Source organism: Medicago sativa, chromosome 8 (assembly GCF_051527215.1).
Source record: "Medicago sativa cultivar Bolivia chromosome 8, Bolivia_mono, whole genome shotgun sequence".
Lineage (NCBI taxonomy): Eukaryota > Viridiplantae > Streptophyta > Magnoliopsida > Fabales > Fabaceae > Medicago > Medicago sativa.
The window spans coordinates 43,193,960-43,212,293 of NC_140756.1; the positions used below are offsets into that span (position 1 = coordinate 43,193,960).

At 36.8% G+C, this 18,334-nt stretch overlaps 1 long non-coding RNA gene across 1 annotated transcript; it reads right to left on the minus strand.

Moving 5' to 3' along the window:
• Positions 1-8,209: 8,209 nt before the first annotated feature.
• Positions 8,210-11,089, minus strand: LOC146899299 (uncharacterized). The gene is made up of 2 exons (XR_015022545.1): positions 10,964-11,089; positions 8,210-8,498 (listed from the first exon to the last, which is right to left on the minus strand). It is a non-coding gene; the product is annotated as an uncharacterized LOC146899299 (long non-coding RNA).
• Positions 11,090-18,334: the final 7,245 nt, after the last annotated feature.

The following is an 18,334-nucleotide window of genomic DNA, read 5'->3' on the forward strand; positions in this document are numbered from 1 at the left end:
GAGTTTGATAAATCTGGCATGTCTTTATCATCCTCATCCACGTCAATAGGAATGCCAAGGGCTAATAATAGTATGATAGCAATGAATCATTGATGAAGATATAATAATGTACTATGAGGTGTATACTTTCTTTTATAGTGATTTCATTGGTCTTAAAAGGAATAAAGGTGTGAAAGTTTTTACATCATAGAATCATTGTTTTGTCAAGAAAAAAAAAACCATTGTTGTTAACTATTTTTTACTGAAGTGTATCTTCACATCCATTTGAGTCTTGAGATAATTAGCAGAATTTTAAACCAGGAACTAATTTAATTGGTCAAAACGTTTTCTGAAAGGCACATGAAACTTCGACTTCCACCCATCGTCCCACTATGTTCATCAATATCTGCTTTACGAATAGAAGCACCCTCCGTCTTCTATATCATAGTAACAGGAGCGGCACAAGAAATACCCAAGTGATCGAGTCCAACAAAAACAAAAACAAAAATAAACTGATAAAATTATTGTAGAAACTGTTTATCTTTATTCCAAGCAAATGGAATTTCTATGAAATGAATTGCATGCATAGTAGACGCCATTTCGTAGAAATTCTGTAAAATCCCACTCGACGATTATTGGAATATTACCCGTCAAACGTGTCAGATGACAAATATTTAAGGAAAATAATAATAATGGAAATGTTTATTACGAAGTGATAGGCAAACACGAGTTAAGTACCAGTGTCGTATAAACACGTTTAAGACGAAAGGCATTTTAGTACTTTCACGCATAGGGGGTATTTATGTGATTTTGGCCCAAATTATCTTCACAATTCTTATCCTTTCTCTCTTTAGGTTTGAGGAAAACAATTCTCTCCTCCTTCTCTCTTCTCCCACGCCCCTCTCCCTCTTTCTATCCATCAATCCTTCCAAAATCTTCCTCTTTTCATGACAAGCTTGCACACTATGTTCCCTCATGATCTATTAAGCTTACGGAAGCTTGGTTTTTTGTTTGATTTTTCTACTTCTCCTCACAAGAAGAGATTCAAGGCTAGGGTTTGGTTATGATAAAGTTGGAGCTTAAACTTGTGCATGATATGGTTTCAACTTGATCAAAGAAGCAACATGAAGCTTGGATTGAGATGATTTCACTACTCTTCCTTACAAAGAGAATTTCATGAGATTAGGGTTTCAAGAAAAGCAAGAAGTGGGATTGAGATTGACTATGGTATGTATGGCAAAATTAGAAGCTACTAGAGTATGGGTTGTGATTCTTGGTAGACTTGGAGCTTTGGATGCAAGTTGAAGCAAGGAAGAAGCTAGGGTTTTGAAAAAGGTGAAGTGGAAGTGATGCTTGGAGGCTTGGGAATCATGTGCAGTTTTGATTAGGTGAGCTCTATAGATAGTTACCCACCCTTGGGATCGTGTGATATGTAACACCCTATTTTTATTAAGCGGTAAAACGCGCGAATACATCAGAAATATTCTAGAAATAGATGCTACGTCTCAAAATAAACCACAATACATACATGCATAAAGATCATGTTACACAACATAGCAGCTGACATACTTAAAAATCATAAACATCTCCAGATCTCAATAAAATACAATTGTATTCTCCAAATCTCAAATAACAAATAACATCTCAACTCCAAAATACATGGTCCAAAAATAAAAACCAACATGCAAGAACTACCCTAGATCAGAGCCCTAATCTAGACGCTTGCATATAAAAGAGGAACTCCACTCCTCGGCATCATCAAACAAACAACTAAGCATCCTGCACGCCGTCTACCCGTCCATACAGAAAGGTAGGCGGTCCACCACAGACCACTGAGGGTTAGCATTATATCATCATAATCCACGAAAAACATTTATCATGAACATTGGAAATGAAAGAATATATTCAAGAATAACAATCCATACATATATTCATAAGTAATCACAACACATGCATATTATCATTCCAAGTTCATCTCCACAAGTGTATCATACACGTATCAGATATACATAACCCTCCCTCCTAGAATACTAGCATCACATGATTATTATTATCCCTCATCACTTACATTTCAAGCTATCACATTATTACCATAGCATAACATGCATATTCAACCTCTAATCAAGTCATCAACAAAAGCTCATCATTTATCAACATCAATCAATAATCACATCACTTACCTCATTACTCAATTCAGCATGCTTAATTCAACAAGTACAATTCATCATTTCAAGTTACAAGCAATCAATCATCATCATCAAAGAAATCACCACATCTTATGTATATACATATACAATTCTCACCTCATCATTATCATCCAATCAATTATCATCAAATAGATTCACCAAGTGTATAAGTACAAACAAATAAGACATGCAATTAGAGCATAAATCAATTATTCACAACCATCCACAAAATCCACCAATGTACTTATACATCAATCCACACAATCACAACATTCACCAAATTTCACCAACACACAATTCACCAAGTCATATATTCAATTATGACACAACTCATCAACTATTCAAATGCATGCAATGTTCTAGACTCTTCTCTAGATGCATGTGGTACCAAAACACATCAAGGTCGTCACCTTCGATGCAACAAAAACATCGTACTCACCTCAATTGGATATAAAATCCGCCACCATCAGTCTTGGATATAAAATCCACCACCATCAGTCATGAATGCATGAACATATGACTCAACTACAAATGCATATGTTCACACAAACAATAATCACCTCAACATCACCAATATTTGTATATATGCAATCATCAACAATTCACCTCCACATAACATATATACAATCACCGACAACATTCACAATACAAGCAACATATTGTTGTCACACACATATACATCACCAATCATCTCCACATAAATCGACATATAGTTGCCACATTTCCATATAATTCTTTACAATCCAAATAAAGGAACAAATACAACATATGATCACAAACATCGTATTCATCACTCAATAACCATTCATACACCATTTCATAGTCATATTAATCTATTCATAAAGGGTTCATAAGCAATTGGCTCTCAAAAATCATTTTATACCAAGTTCGTCTCCAAAAAAACACAACGTTGAAAATAATTGAGCACCTAAGCCAAAACCAAGTAAACGAGCTCGATTGCCTATGCCATGTATCCTCACAAGTCACACATATGTGCAGTAGAGGTTACATAAGCATTTCATCGGTCAAATACGATGAATTCATAAAAATCACAAAGTTCGTCTCACCGAAACACTTTTCAAGAAATTTTCCATTTTCTAAGCAAAACAAGTTAAATCCCTCACCTCATAGTTTAAATACTACTAAACACCTTAATTGAACTCATAAAACATAAGTTTGAAGTTTGGAAACAATCCAAAGGGTTTGGGTCGATTTAGAAATAGTTATGCGGATTTTTCGTAAAATTTTCTCTAAGACCTCCTCGGAGTATTTGCCTCATAACTCAAAAACCAAGAATCATTTTCAAGTCAAATCAAAGCCATTGGAAAGCTAACAAAATTATCTACAACTTTCATGTTTACACCGAAAGCCAATTCAAAACAGAAACGAAGGAAAAAGACGCAAGAACGCGAAACAGGGGATACTGCCACTGTGCAGCTCGCCGTGGCGAGTAAATCTACTCGCGAGGCGAGTAAGCTCACCGAAAGCACCTCCTGCTCGCCTCCAACTCGCCTCCCACTCGCTGTGGCGAGTTGGGACAGTCCTGTTACGAGAAAAACTCACTTTTTCACCCCAAAACCCCAATTTTGACTTCCCAAAGCTCAAATTTGATCCCAAAGTTTGTCTAAACATTTCTAAACATGAAAAGACACTCAATTCCATATAAAATTTGCCCCAAAACATTCTCTAAACAAAAATCATCATTTGACCCATTTTTCAACAAACATTCAAAAACAACACAAAGTCATATCAAACTCTCCAATTATGATTACCCAATGTTTTAATCATCAACAACAACATATATCAGCAACAACAGTAGCTATATCTCATGAATTTACCAACAATTCATCACAACATATCATATCACCATTTTTGGACAAAAATGCAAAGTATACATATAACCACCACTTAAGCATGTAATTTCATCACTAACAACTCAATTATCATTCAAATTACATACTCAAACATTGCATCAAAACATGAACACGAATTTGAAAACAAATAGGTTCAATTCAACAATTTTACAAAAATGGGTAAAGAGAAAAAGTTGTGAATTATGGTTGAAACCTAACCCTCTTACCTCTAACACCAAGATTCTCTAACCCAAGCTTCAATTTTGCTCCTAGATGTTGAATCCCTCTTTGCCTTCTAACCCTTGTTGTTGTTGTTGCCTCTAGTCTCTATCTCTATCTCTTTCTCAAATGAAATGAAATGAATAATGTTTGTAAAACCTAGTTTTACCAACAACTAGAGTTTACATACTATCTCTACTCAATTGGGCTTATCTCTTAAACCTTAATGGGTCTAACTCATTTCTATTCTAACACCCCAAAATGTCACTACTCACTTAATGGTAAATTATAACACTAACGGTCACTTAATGGTAATTAAAATAATTACTACCCCCTCTCTAGTAACTGGGTAAAATAATACTCTTACTAAGCACTAAAAAAAAATAATAACTTTCAGAAAAATTACAAAATTGCCACTGCCCTCAAATGACCAAAACGCCCCTAAGTTCACAATGACTAAAATACCCTTCTACACCGAATTCTACAATTCCCAACCGAAAATACACACAGAGGCAAATAATCACATAAGAGCACATATAACACACATAAATAAATAATAAAATAAAACTAGCGAAAATCGGGCTGTTACAACTCTCCCCCACTAAAAAGAATTTTCACCCTCGAAAATTACCTGAAGGAAACAACTCTGGATACGCAACTCTCATCCTACTCTCCGATTCCCAAGTGGCACTCTCACCGGTCGGTCCAACCCAAATCACTTTAACCAAAACGACCTCCTTGCCACGCAAACGCTTCACTTCACGATCCTCAATCTTAACTGGCCAAGTCTCAACGGTCAAATTATCCCTTACTTCCAAATCATCCACTTGAATCACATGTGACGCATCATACACATACTTCCTCAACTGAGACACATTAAACATCATGAAGATTCGACAAAGATGGCGGTAACGCAATCCGATACGCCACAACCCCAACCTTTTTAACAATCTCAAAAGGTCCAACAAAACGAGGAGTCAACTTCCGACACTTCAAAGCACGTCCAACACCAGTTACAGGATTCACTCTCAAAAACACATGATCACCAACCTGAAACTCAAGGTCTTTCCTCCTCTTATCATGATAACTCTTCTGCCTACTCTGAGACGCTCTCATCTTCTCTTGGATCATCTTAACCTTCTTGGTCGTCTCTTGCACAACTTCCGGTCCTAACAAAGCACTTTCTCCTGACTCATACCAACACAAAGGAGTTCTACACCTCCGACCATACAAAGCCTCAAACGGTGCCATCCCGATACTAGAATGAAAACTGTTGTTGTAAGTAAACTCAATCAACGGTAAACATTCAATCCAACTGACACCTTGCTCCAACACGCAATCTCTCAACAAATCTTCCAAACTCTAAATAGTCCTCTCCGTCTGACCATCAGTCTAGGGATGATACGCAGAACTCATCCTCATCTTAGTTCCCAAAGCATCTTGCAAACTCTCCCAAAACTTAGAAGTAAACCTCGGATCCCGATCTGACACAATACTAGAAGGAACACCGTGCAATCTAACAATCTGCTCAATGTAGATCTCAGCCAACTTCGCCACAGACATACCGGTCTTAAAAGGAACAAAATGTGCCGACTTCGTCAACCGATCAACGATCACCCAAATAGAATCAAAACCCTTAGCAGTCTTCGACAACGCTCCAACAAAGTCCATTGATATACTATCCCACTTCCACTCTGGCACAAACAATGGTTGCATCAAACCTGACGGCTTCTGATGTTCAATCTTAGATTTCTGACAAACCAAACAAGCATACACAAACTCTGCGATCTCTTTCTTCATTCCAGGCCACCAAAACAACTTCTTCAAATCCTGATACATCTTAGTCGCTCCGGGATGAATACTCAAACTACTTCTGTGACCTTCTTCCAAAATCTGCCTCTTAAGCTCAAGAACACTTGGTACACAAACACGATCACGAAACATCAAAACACCATTCTCTTCCAACCTGAAATCTCCACCTTTACCTTGGTTAACCAACACTACTCGATCTACAAGTTCCAAATCTCCTTTCTGACCATTCTTGATCTCCTCCAAAATATTACTTGTTAACTTCAACATGCCCAACCTCACACCATCCGGTGTCAACTCACTAACCAAACTCAAATCTCGGAACTGCTCAATCAACTCCAACTCTTTAACCATCAAAGAAGACATATGCAACGACTTCCTGCTCAAAGCATCAGCAACAACATTAGCCTTTCCAGGGTGATAACTCAGCTGAAAATCAAAATCCTTAAGATACTCCAACCACCTTCTCTGCCTCATATTCAACTCCTTCTGGTCAAACAGATACTTCAAACTCTTATGGTCACTGAACACCTCAAACTTAGAACCATACAGATAATGCCTCCAAATCTTCAGCACATACACGACAGCCGCTAATTCTAAGTCATGAGTCGGATAATTCTTCTCATGCACTTTCAACTTCCTTGAAGCATAAGCCACAACCTGACGATTCTGCATAAGCACACCACCAAGACCCATCTTAGAAGCATCACAATAAACAACAGAAGATTCCTTCGGATTCGGCAAAATCAACACTGGAGCTGAAGTCAACCTCTTCTTCAACTCTTGGAAACTCTTCTCACACTTAGCATCCCAAACATAAGCTTGTCCTTTCCGAGTCAACTGCGTCAATGGGAACGCCAACTTAGAGAATCCCTCAATGAACCTCCGATAATAACCTGCCAAACCAAGGAAACTCACTTCCCGCAACCAGAACTCACACTTCGACAACTTAGCAAACAACTTCTTCTCCTTCAAAACTCCCAACACAATCCTCAAATGCTCGGCATGCTCTTCTTTAGACTTCGAATATACCAAAATATCATCTACAAACACCACCACAAAACGGTCCAGAAAAGGATGAAATATTCTATTCATGTATTCCATGAAAACACCTGGCGCATTAGATACTCCAAATGGCATCACAGAATACTCATAGTGTCCATACCTCGTTCTGAACGCAGTTTTGGATATATCTTCCGCCTTTACTCTAATCTGATGATATCCTGACCTCAAATCAATCTTGCTAAACACTTCTGCACCAACCAACTGATCCATCAAATCATCAATCCTCGGAAGCGGATACCGATTCTTGATTGTCACCTTGTTCAACTGCCGATAATCCACACATAACCTCATGCTTCCATCTTTCTTCTTAAGCAACAACACAGGAGCTCTCCACGGCGAAACACTTGGCCTGATAAACTGTTTCTCCAACAACTCTTCCAACTGCTTCTTCAACTCTCCCAACTCTGATGCAGACATCCGATACGGCGCAATCGAAATAGGACTCGTTCCAGGCACCAAATCAATTGCAAACTCAACCTCTCTCTCCGGTGGTAACTCGGTAATGTCGTCCGGAAAAACTTCTGGAAACTCTTGCACTACCGGCAAATCACCAACACCTTTCTCACTACTTTCCTTCAAGGAAGCAAACATCATGAACACACTAGCTTCACCATCCAAAGACTTCTTCACTTGCTCCGCGGTCAAGAACCTACCACCTTCCTCAGCTACTAGCTTAGAAAACGTTATACTCTTGGTTAAACAATTAATGTTAACACCAAAAGTCAACATCCAATCCATACCGAAAATCACGTCCATATGCTTCAACGGAAGACACCCAAGATGCAACTCAAAATCAACATGAACCTTAACACAAACCACAACCAACTGAGCCTCCGCGGCCAAAGATAGCTTCCCTTGCCAGACCCAGCAACCTGAAACAACCTGCTTCTCCCCCACTACGTTCAAACCCACCTAAAAGAACGGAACAACACAACAAGTACCGACAGTACTCCCGTACATGTCACATACAACAGGAAATTCAACGGGTTTTGGTCTGGACAAGACCGACCACGGCTCTGATACCAACTTGTAACACCCTATTTCTATTAAGCGGTAAAACGCGCGAATACATCAGAAATATTCTAGAAATAGATGCTACGTCTCAAAATAAACCACAATACATACATGCATAAAGATCATGTTACACAACATAGCAGCTGACATACTTAAAAATCATAAACATCTCCAGATCTCAATAAAATACAATTGTATTCTCCAAATCTCAAATAACAAATAACATCTCAACTCCAAAATACATGGTCCAAAAATAAAAACCAACATGCAAGAACTACCCTAGATCAGAGCCCTAATCTAGACGCTTGCATATAAAAGAGGAACTCCACTCCTCGGCATCATCAAGCAAACAACTAAGCATCCTGCACGCCGTCTACCCGTCCATACAGAAAGGTAGGCGGTCCACCACAGACCACTGAGGGTTAGCATTACATCATCATAATCCACGAAAAACATTTATCATGAACATTGGAAATGAAAGAATATATTCAAGAATTACAATCCATACATATATTCATAAGTAATCACAACACATGCATATTATCATTCCAAGTTCATCTCCACAAGTGTATCATACACGTATCAGATATACATAACCCTCCCTCCTAGAATACTAGCATCACATGATTATTATTATCCCCCATCACTTACATTTCAAGCTATCACATTATTATCATAGCATAGCATGCATATTCAACCTCTAATCAAGTCATCAACAAAAGCTCATCATTTATCAACATCAATCAATAATCACATCACTTACCTCATTGCTCAATTCAGCATGCTTAATTCAACAAGTACAATTCATCATTTCAAGTTACAAGCAATCAATCATCATCATCAAAGAAATCACCACATCTTATGTATATACATATACAATTCTCACCTCATCATTATCATCCAATCAATTATCATCAAATAGATTTACCAAGTGTATAAGTACAAACAAATAAGACATGCAATTAGAGCATAAATCAATTATTCACAACCATCCACAAAATCCACCAATGTACTTATACATCAATCCACACAATCACAACATTCACCAAATTTCACCAACACACAATTCACCAAGTCATATATTCAATTATGACACAACTCATCAACTATTCAAATGCATGCAATGTTCTAGACTCTTCTCTAGATGCATGTGGTACCAAAACACCTCAAGGTCGTCACCTTCGATGCAACAAAAACATCGTACTCACCTCAATTGGATATAAAATCCGCCACCATCAGTCTTGGATATAAAATCCACCACCATCAGTCATGAATGCATGAACATATGACTCAACTACAAATGCATATGTTCACACAAACAATAATCACCTCAACATCACCAATATTTGTATATATGCAATCATCAACAATTCACCTCCACATAACATATATACAATCACCGACAACATTCACAATACAAGCAACATATAGTTGTCACACACATATACATCACCAATCATCTCCACATAAATCGACATATAGTTGCCACATTTCCATATAATTCTTTACAATCCAAATAAAGGAACAAATACAACATATGATCACAAACATCATATTAATCACTCAATAACCATTCATACACCATTTCATAGTCATATTAATCTATTCATAAAGGGTTCATAAGCAATTGGCTCTCAAAAATCATTTTATACCAAGTTCGTCTCCAAAAAAACACAACGTTGAAAATAATTGAGCACCTAAGCCAAAACCAAGTAAACGAGCTCAATTGCCTATGCCATGTATCCTCACAAGTCACACATATGTGCAGTAGAGGTTACATAAGCATTTCATCGGTCAAATACGATGAATTCATAAAAATCACAAAGTTCGTCTCATCGAAACACTTTTTAAGAAATTTCTAAGCAAAACAAGTTAAATCCCTCACCTCATAGTTTAAATACTACTAAACACCTTAATTGAACTCATAAAACATAAGTTTGAAGTTCGGAAACAATCCAAAGGGTTTGGGTCGATTTAGAAATAGTTATGCGGATTTTTCGTAAAATTTTCTCTAAGACCTCCTCGGAGTATTTGCCTCATAACTCAAAAACCAAGAATCATTTTCAAGTCAAATCAAAGCCGGAAAGCTAACAAAATTATCTACAACTTTCATGTTTACACCGAAAGCCAATTCAAAACAAAAACGAAGGAAAAAGACGCAAGAACGCGAAACAGGGGATACTGCCACTGTGCAGCTCGCCGTGGCGAGTAAATCTACTCGCGAGGCGAGTAAGCTCACCGAAAGCACCTCCTGCTCGCCTCCAACTCGCCTCCCACTCGCTGTGGCGAGTTGGGACAGTCCTGTTACGAGAAAAACTCACTTTTTCACCCCAAAACCCCAATTTTGACTTCCCAAAGCTCAAATTTGATCCCAAAGTTTGTCTAAACATTTCTAAACATTAAAAGACACTCAATTCCATATAAAATTTGCCCCAAAACATTCTCTAAACAAAAATCATCATTTGACCCATTTTTCAACAAACATTCAAAAACAACACAAAGTCATATCAAACTCTCCAATTATGATTACCCAATGTTTTAATCATCAACAACAACATATATCAGCAACAACAGTAGCTATATCTCATGAATTTACCAACAATTCATCACAACATATCATATCACCATTTTTGGACAAAAATGCAAAGTATACATATAACCACCACTTAAGCATGTAATTTCATCACTAACAACTCAATTATCATTCAAATTACATACTCAAACATTGCATCAAAACATGAACACGAATTTGAAAACAAATAGGTTCAATTCAACAATTTTACAAAAATGGGTAAAGAGAAAAAGTTGTGAATTATGGTTGAAACCTAACCCTCTTACCTCTAACACCAAGATTCTCTAACCCAAGCTTCAATTTTGCTCCTAGATGTTGAATCCCTCTTTGCCTTCTAACCCTTGTTGTTGTTGTTGCCTCTAGTCTCTATCTCTATCTCTTTCTCAAATGAAATGAAATGAATAATGTTTGTAAAACCTAGTTTTACCAACAACTAGAGTTTACATACTATCTCTACTCAATTGGGCTTATCTCTTAAACCTTAATGGGCCTAACCCATTTCTATTCTAACACCCCAAAATGTCACTACTCACTTAATGGTAAATTATAACACTAACGGTCACTTAATGGTAATTAAAATAATTACTACCCCCTCTCTAGTAACTGGGTAAAATAATACTCTTACTAAGCACTAAAAAAAATAATAACTTTCTGCAAAATTACAAAATTGCCACTGCCCTCAAATGACCAAAACGCCCTTAAGTTCACAATGACTAAAATACCCTTCTACACCGAATTCTACAATTCCCAACCAAAAATACACACAGAGGCAAATAATCACATAAGAGCACATATAACACACATAAATAAATAATAAAATAAAACTAGCGAAAATCGGGCTGTTACATGATATATCTTGTAAGGAAAATATGAATTCTAGGGTTTTTATGTAGGAGATTAGTTGCCCTTTTTATGCCATGCTTGCTAAACATGTGAATACTTGTCCTATGAATGTTTTCTAAGTATTCTATGATCAAATAAGTTCAAATATACATTGGATCACTTGGTTTTGAGGTTTTTGAGCTAAAAATGCCATTTTTACAAGTTCTGGACTGTCACAACTCGCCGGGGCGAGCTATTACTCGCCATAGCGAGTAGAAAGCCACAGAATCATTGTTGTGCTCGCCTCCAACGCCTAGGCGAGTAGACAATGTAAACTCTCACTGTTTGCTCACTTCAGGCAGTTTGGCATTTCGCGGGGCGGTTTTTATCTGTGACGTTTTTATAAAAGTAAACCCCTCAAACCAAGGTCCTATTTGATAATCTTTTAAAAGGTTTTCTTGAGAATGAAGCAAGTATTAAACATATTGGTAAAGCATGGCACACAAGAGAACGATATGATATAAGTCGGGTAGCAAACTAAGCTTTAAGGAAGGGAATGAATGTAGAGCCTCAACATAGTTGGTCGAGAATTAGAGTGATGTGCATGTGTCTTAAGTATGATAAGACGCGATGTGTTTAGTGTATTCTCTTCGTACATGAACTAGAACGACCATGCAAGCATGTTAAGCCGTGATTAGATAAGTCAATCCTTTCACTATGAATGAGCATGACAATATAGGTAGTTTACAGCTAAACAGGTAGATCACAGACCCGTGGTAAGCGAGTAAGTATGTATAGGTTTAACCCTACACGCATGTATGAATAAGACTATGATGTATGCGTAGTTTACCACATATGTTTATGGGATCGCTTAAGGATCCGTGGTAAATGAGTATGTAAGACGTAGGTGTTGTGAGAACGGGATAAGCTCCGCAAGGGGGGCCCGTAATTCACTGAGGGAGTCCGAGGTGCCTTAGCTAGGTATTCATCGGTTATGTATGGGATTGTTCTCGGGGTTATTCCACCCGGGGCTCTCCGTAAAATGAATCTATATAATAATGTTTGTTCAACGCTAACATTTATGCATGAATGATTATGATTATGATTATGTATGTTATGATATGACGTTAGGTACGTACAACTTTATGATTAGAGCATGTTATGAATGATGAACCAACGACGATCCTAAGTTTCCCCTAATCGCCCGGTATAGGAATCATGTCATGAATAAGCATGTAAAGTGAAGACCAATGACAATTAAGATGAACCTACGACGGAATCTAGTATGCACGACCGTCTAGGCAAGCACGACCACACACGTATAATCAACCGTCAGGTTGTATTGTAGACACGTGGTGACTGTAACACCCTATTTCTATTAAGCGGTAAAACGCGCGAATATACAAACATATTCTAGAAATAGATGCTACGTCTTCGAATTCAAACATACATGCATAAAGATCATGTTACATAACATAGCAGCGGAACATACACATAATTCTTAAACATCTTCAAATCTCAACATAATACAAATGTATTCTCCAAATCTCAATTAACAAGTACCATCTCAACTCCAAAATACATAGTCAAATAAAACAACATGCAAGAACTACCCTAGATCAGAGCCCTAATCTAGACACTTGCATATAAAGAGGAACTCCACTCTTCAGCATCATCAAGCAAACAAACTAAGCATCCTACACTCCATCTACCCGTCCATACAGAAAGGTAGGTGGTAAACCACTGAGGGTTAGCATTACATCATCATAATCCAATTAAAAATTAACAAGAAACTTTGAGAATGAAAGATACATTTAAGAACGATGGATAACAAACTATACATGTACTCACAAGTATTCTTAACATTCACATCATTCAATATCATCATCTCAAGTTCACATCCACTAGTGCATCATACACACATCACAAAATCAACCATGTTAATCAACAATTAACAATTTCAATCATCATTCACAACTCAAATGCATTTCAATTCACCAACAAAGTATGCAATGGCTCTAGACTCATCTAGATGCATGTGGTACCAAATCACCTCAAGGTCGTCACCTCCGATGCAACAAAAACATCGTAATCACCTCAATTGGATATAAAATCCACCACCATCAGTCATGAATGCATGAACATATGACACAACTACAATGCATATGTTCACACAATCAAATCACCTCAACATCACCAATACTTAGTATATATGCAATCAACAACAATTCACCACCATATAACATATATACAATCACCAACAACATCCATATTCCAATTAACATGTAATTGTCACATACATACACCATTAATCATCTTCACATAAGTTATAACAACTATCCATAAAGGATTCACAAGACAATTAGCTCTTAAAGTCATATTCAACAAAGTTCGTCTCTCAAAGTCACAACATAAAATAACTAGAGGTTATGAACCAAAACCAATTCTTCAAGCTCAATTGCCTATGTCATGTACACTCACAAGTCACTTATACGTGCAGTAGAGGTTACATAAACATTTCATCGGCCACATATGGAGAATTAACAAAAATTCCGAAATTCGTCTTGTTATACCCTGATTTTGGACCTAAAAATACTGACTCAATTCTTCTTTTCTTGCATGTTAAAACCATCCAAAGGGTTTTTCTTGCATTTTTAGTCATTTGATTTGTCTCTGATCAATTGCATCTTTCTCTGCATCTTATTTAAATGTTATTTGCAAAATTCATGAAAAAGGGTATTTTTGTCATTTCCTGCATTCAAATTCATTTTAGTCCTTGGAAATTGTTTGTGTCTTTTCATTTGATTTGTATAAGTCCTTGTTTAATTCCATGTCAAAACCCATTTCAAAAATCGCATTTAAAGTCATTTTGAGTCAATTTAGCCCCTAGGGGCATTTTGGTCATTTCCCATGTTAAAATTTCTTTCAATCCTTGAGAAATTGTCCCTGGGTCATTTCGATTGGTTTGAATGAGTTTTTGTTTAATGCCATGTCAAAATCAATTTCAAAAATTGCATTTGGAGTCATTTTGAGTCAGTTTAGCCCCTAGGGGCATTTTAGTCATTTCCAGTGTTAAAACTCTGTTTAATCTCTAAAAATTGTCTCTGAGTCTTTTAATTTGCTTGTATAAATTCTTGCTTTAATTCCCTATTAAAAAACCATTTTAAAATTGCATCAGAGTCATTTTGAGTCATTTTAGTCCGTAGGGGCATTTTGGTCATTTCACACAAAATTTTGACGGAGAGAGGTTACTTTAAAGTACCTCGTTTAGTAGTCGATTCATTTTAGTCCGTTTTGTTATTTTTAATCGTTTCGCTTTACGTTAATTTTCAAATTACTTTTTAAATACAACTTTAGTTAATTTTTGCATTTTAGTCCTCAAGTTATTAAAATTGCATTTTAATTCATTTTTTGTCCAAGAAGTTAGTTACGCCACATGTCCTACTCCCATTGGTCCATCATTCCCACATCACCTATATAATAGGTCCCATTGGTCAAAGTCAAGGGATTAATCATTTTTCTCACTAATCATTTTTTACACAAAAATCACAAAAAATCATTTTTTTTCTTTTTCCCTCTTCTCTCTCTCTCTCTAACCGCCTTCTTCTTCTCTTCTTCTACCACCATAACAAACTCCTCCAACCACCACAATCTCCACCATAACAAACTCCTTTTCTTCTTCCACCACCATAACAAACTCCTCCAACCACCACAATCTCCACCCTAACTAACCTTTTTTTTTCACTTTCTCTCTCTAACAACCACCACAACTTCATCCTCCATCTCACCTCAACCTCCATAACCACCACCTTCAACCTCCACAACCACCCTAACAACCTTCAATCTTCACCAATTCACTAATATCCATCATCATCAAACTCCAATTCACGGATTCATTCACATAAATTCGCAAAAATCAAGTCCATCACAATCGGTTCACCATCAAATCTTCACAAGCATACAAACCGGTTCAAGATTGATAATTGTCAATAAGCTCATCGCCAATCTTAGATTCGTAATCATCATCATCCAAACCGTCCATAATTGGAAGAGGAAGGATCCACCATTGTTGAGGTCGCAAAGAAGAAGGAGGAATCGGCAAGGCAAAAAGCTTATCCAATTTGTGTAAAAGGTAACCATGCTAATCCTTTTTGTTATGATTTTCGTTCAAGAATTTGTCCACAAAAGTGTTGAATCAAAGTGTTTGGATCTATGTATTTTGAGAATTTTAAGCTTGAATTGGTAGAGAGAGAGAGAAGGAAGCATATTGTTGTGAATGAAGAAGAAATACGTGTGTTTCTTTCTCAACAAAAACTCATTCTTTTAACTAACCAACCCATGGATCCAATTGATCCATACCCATGACCCTAACCCAGTTTTCCCCCTAGGTATGGGCTTGGGCCCTGTGAGTTCATTGTTTGCGTTTTTCCTTGCTATTCCATAACCGCCAATTGCTAATTGCACCCCTGTCCATTCAAAAACTCTTGGAAAAACTCCACAAAAATTCTAGTAGTTCTTTTTATGCTTCTTGATGATTTTTGATGTATCTTACATGCCAAATCTTGATCACAACATGTAAAAAATATTTTGATTCTTGATTAATGCTTTGTGTTAATTTTTGTTCGAATCTTGATAAAATTTCTAAAGCTTTTGTGTGAAGTTGTTGTGATCAATTATTGGCATTAGATGTTTGTTTTTACATGTAGAAATTGCATCAAAAATCTATGTGTTCGAACTTTGTTAGTGTGTGTGCACCTTTTTTGGTATAATTTTGTGAAGATTGTGGTGTGATTTTGTTCCGGAATTTTGACACACAAATGTGGCTTTGAGTATGTCATTCTTGGAGTGATTTTGCTTCTTTTTAGTATATACTTGCTGTTCTTGTGATGGGGCCTTCACCTTGTGAATAATGTGTATTTCTTGTGCTAAATAAAGTGTAAATAGACTTGAAAATACTATGATTGTATTGCATACTAATTTCCCTTGATTTCTCACATCATGATTGAATTAAAACTTTTGAAATGTTACCATTGGTGCGAGGATTCTAGGCCTTAGTTTTGCCTTAGAATTTTAGTAATCTTTCAAGTACTATTTCATCATATTTTTTGATTGAGTTCTTTGTTAATTTCTAGTTATTTTAATTCTCTTTACTTGTTTCCATTTCTCTTCTATATTTTTGTGCTACTAACCTCTTTGGTTTCATGTCTCATCTCCATAGCATTCTATATCACATTCTATCTCTCTTTCTCACCTCTTTTCTTGCACTTTAAATTTTACCAAGAGTTAGTATGTAAAATCTAGGGAATTTTGTAATTTTCTTAATACTTTTAATTTCTTGCAAGACCATAGAATGTAAACTAGGCCGATGATGTAACGGACAATGGACTCTAATAATGTACACCGACACTCACACCGACACTAGCACACACCTCACTTGGTTACTTTAGATGTATGGCTAGGATATGTATGTTTAGATGTATGTTTAGGTACTTTGAAACTTAGACAAAAAACCCTTTTCCAAAAAAATATGAACAACATCACTCAAATATTTTTCTTAATAAACCTTGGGATCAAAATCCCATTGAATTTTCCTTTTCTTTTCTTAAATAAAATCTTAACAAATTCTTAATCATACTTAGACTTCTTTGCAAAATAACTAATTCAACCTCACAATTTCACAATCTTATGCCCTTGAGGCCTCTCCCTCTCATTCTTCAAAATTCCAATTTTCAAACTTAAAATTAACCAACAAAAACAAAAACATTTTTGGAAGAGAACTACGGTGGATTTGATCCCTTAAAAGGGTACGTAGGCAAGGAATCAAAATTCCTTCAATTCAAATAAAATAAAAATTCAAACACTTTCTTCTCCCTCCAATTCTTGACTTAGTAAACTCTTAGGTGTAAATATCACTTTTCAAATAGCATTTAAAAATAAAGCGCGCGCGTAGAAAGTAAAGACGGTTCCTATAGGTTACTATAGTCGTTATGGGTGCCTAACACCTTCCCGTAGCGAAAACAACTCCCGGACCTCGATTCTCAAGGGTTTTGCTTATTTTTTCCCTTCCCAAGAAAAAATGAGATATCACCGGTTAAAAAGGTTCAAACGTAATCAATGTTTGACACCCGAAAACCAAGATAAAACAGCTGGCGACTTCACTGGGGAGATTTGAGAGTTACGCCTAGTCTTTATTTCCACGCTTGCGCTTTCGTTTTTACTTGCTTCTTTTTGTTTTCTTATGTGAATAAATGTTTAAATTCTTGCAAACGTGTGGGGTGAGAATATCAAAAGTCCTACACCCGGGCTGAGTGAACTTAGTATTTAGGGGGGGATATAATCGACAATTCATTCCGAGGGTTGCCTCGTGTATTGGATTATGCGATCAATCCCACATAGCTGAGGCATTTTGGGGGTGATGTTGTCGGCGCGTGTTGTCGCGTTTAGGCACTTTACTTCTAATTGTTCTATGACGCTATGAACCGTAGATAACCGAACCCATCCATGGCCATTTTTTTAGGATGTAGTGCGGAGGCTAAACCGAGTGTTGTCTCGAGTTTTAGTCATCACGCGATACTACGCTCAAGTTAGACCTTCTTACGGATAATCATGGAGCGAGTGTTTGTCTCGTGGCACCATGATATACGTCGGAGAGGTTGCAACTTGGGAACCTTTTTAGAACCCGGTTACTATTATCCAAAGCCCTAGTTTCACCGGACACCGTGTCCACCCATGACTCCTTGACTTTGAATTTCAACCCACTATGTTTTCTCCGTACTTGAAACATAATCATGCATACATGCATAAACTTTTTCCAT